Source organism: Rhincodon typus, unplaced genomic scaffold, assembly GCF_021869965.1.
Source record: "Rhincodon typus isolate 14 unplaced genomic scaffold, sRhiTyp1.1 hic_rhity00000051, whole genome shotgun sequence".
Classification (NCBI taxonomy): Eukaryota; Metazoa; Chordata; class Chondrichthyes; order Orectolobiformes; family Rhincodontidae; genus Rhincodon; species Rhincodon typus.
The window spans coordinates 1,699,103-1,701,952 of NW_025965689.1; the positions used below are offsets into that span (position 1 = coordinate 1,699,103).

The 2,850-nt window shown below is 44.5% G+C and overlaps 1 protein-coding gene across 1 annotated transcript in view; it reads left to right on the top strand.

Annotated features, from left to right (window-relative positions):
- The first annotated feature begins 2,137 nt into the window (after positions 1–2,137).
- LOC109929819 (Fc receptor-like protein 2) overlaps positions 2,138–2,850 on the top strand; it is a 37,639-nt gene continuing 36,926 nt past the window's right edge. The window contains 1 exon segment of the mRNA XM_048621008.1: positions 2,138–2,350. The gene's annotated coding sequence lies outside the window, so the exon portion shown is untranslated.

Genomic DNA, 2,850 nt, shown 5'->3' on the forward strand with positions numbered 1-2,850 from the left:
GGATGCTGTAAATCAGGAACAAAAACAGAAGTTGCTGGAAAAGCTCAGCAGGTCTTGCAGCTTTTGTGAAGAAAAAAATAACAGAATTAACGTTTCAGGTCGGATGACCCTTCTTCAGAAGACCCCAGCTTTTCCAGCAACTTCTGTTTTTGTTGCAGTCAGTTATGTACCCTGCACATGAGAAGCCATCAGTTGGCACTTAGTTACCGCTTTGTTCCAACACACATTCTCACTTCCTCAATACCCCGTCACTTTCTGAGCTCCACTGAGCATGATCTTTTCAGAATGGAAACCTCTTGCCCCACAGCAGCCTCTGCTCATCTGTCACTGCAATCCCCTTTTTTTGTTCCTTTCAGAATCAAATAACAATTTTCTGAGAGACTGTGCATTGGGGTGGTTATTTCTGTAAGGATGGAAGGTCGGTACACAGTTACAGTAAGCAATCAGGAAAGTTTGCAGGATCTTCTGATTCATTGTGAGAGGGATTAACTGCAAGATCCGGGAGATTATGCTTCAGTGATGTAGGGGATTGGTGTTTCTGCATCTGCAGCATTATACAGTACGGCTCACCGTCCTTACAGCAGGATGCTAATGCATCGGAGGCAGTTCAGACGAGGTTTGTCACACTTATACCTGTTATTTCTGTGTTTATAACCTGTATGTTACATCTGTTTTTCTCTATTTCTCTCTCTCCACAGGTGCTACCAGGCCTGCTAAGTTTCTCCAGCACTTTCTGTGTTTATAACCTATAATGTTAACACTGTTTCTCTCTCTCTTTGCACAGATGCTGCCAGACCTGGTGAGTTTTTCCAGCACTTTCTGCTTTTGCTTCAGATCTTCAGCAGCCCTCAGTTTTTGTGTCAATCAATACCGCGATTCAGATCATCGCAGTCCCAGTCCGTGTCAGCATTGATTGTCTGTCGACTTATTTTCAGAAATAATCTTTTTTGAATGACACTGGGTGGGAAAATGGGGTTTGCAATACTTTCAACAGACCAGTGATGGTACAAAGGACAAAGGGGTTATTAATTCTGGTGAAAGGGGAATAGTGATATAAAACGGGTATGTATTGAGGTGACGGGAATGGAGAGTAACTGTGGCTTGGTGAGCTGTGGAATTTGCTTCGCTTTCGCTTTCTCCAGTGATTTCTGTTTTAGTCACAAATGTTGCTGGTTTAAAGGCTGACAGCCCTCACAATATATCAGCGTCATGATGCTTACAGGGGTCTATTCAGCCTGGATGCTGGCTGCTGAACTCTGATAAAGCTTAGCTTGCAAAGGCCTTGTAGGGCTGATGTCGGGTTTCCTTTTCAGGGGCCGAGGGGTGTCTGCTCAAAGTGATGCCATCACTCATGCTGTTTACAGTAGCCCCCAGAGGGTGGAGATTGAATGGAACATTGAGTGGAAACTGCATCAAAACAGCAACACAGCTGTTCCCTCTGCTGCTACATTTCCCTTTTCTCTTTCAGAATCAAAGAAGAAACATACTTAACTTTCTGGAAACCTGCCAGTGGGAAAATCAACACATTACAGGCGGTCAGTTCTGTAAGGATGGAAGGTTGGTGCACAGCTACAGCAAGCAATCTGGAAAGCTCATAGGATGTTCTGGCTCATTGTGAGGGGAATTGAATGCAAGAATCGGGAGGTTATGCTTCAGTTCTATAGGGGATTGGTGTTTTCGCATCTGCAGTACTATACAGTGTTGCTTAACTATCCTTATAGAAGGATGTTAATGCGTTGGAAGCAGTTTAGAGAAGGTTTAGACCAGTTATTTCTGTGTTTATAACCTATAACATTAGCAGTGTTTTTTGCCTCTCTCTGTCTCCATGGATGCTGCCAGATCTGCTGAGTTTCTCCAGAACTTTCTGTTTTTGTCAGATCTCCAGAATTCCCCACAGTTTTTGTGTTAATGAATATTGTGATTCAGATCATTACATTCCTGGTCCTGTGCCAGCACTGATTGGCTGAACAATTTATTTTTTTAAACAACCCTGTGATGTCAGAAACAGACGGTCAGTGGCGCAGTATGGATGTGCTGAACGCTGGAAATATCAGTTCAATGCTTTTAGACGGTGTGTCCAAAAATTGTCTGCATGCAAATTGGCGATGCTGCAATGTTCCTTTCTGAATCAGGGGTGTAAGCCTGCGGATTAGGAAAAAAAAACAAAAACAGATGTGATGAGAGAGACGGAAACAGAGTTAATGTTACAGTTTATAAAGGCAGAAAGCGCTGGGGAAACTCAGGCGGAAGAGAGAGAAAGAGAAACAAAGTTAACTTTTGAGTCCAGCGAACTCTTAGAATCGAGAGGGGTGGGAAAAGTAGGGTTTTTAAGAGATTGGACAGAGGAGGGGTGAGTAGAACAGATCAATGATGGTGCAAGGACAAAGGTATTGTTAATTGTGGCGAAAGGGGACTCGACAAAACGGGAGCATATTAAGGTCGGGGTGATACAGAGTAATTGTGTCTTGGTGGGATGCGAAATTTACTTTGCTTTCACTTTCTCCAGTGATGCCTACTTCAGTCACAAATGTTGCTGGTTTAACAGCAGAAAGAAACGTGACAATATATCGTTGTTTTGATAGCTGCAGAGATCTATTCAACCTCTGCACTGGCCGCTGAACTCTGCTCAAGCTCAGCTTGCAAGCACCTTGCAGGGCTGATATGGGTTTCCTTCTCGGGGGTGGGGGGTGGGGGAAAGGTGTTGAGAGCGTGTGTGAGTGCCATGATCTGGGGGAGGTTTCCTGTCTCTCAGTCTCGGAGCTGGCGGTCAGACAGATGTTGGCTGCATTTTCTCTCCAATCTGATAAGCAGCGAGGACTCCGGGCATGGGAACTGGCTGAGGGACGCATT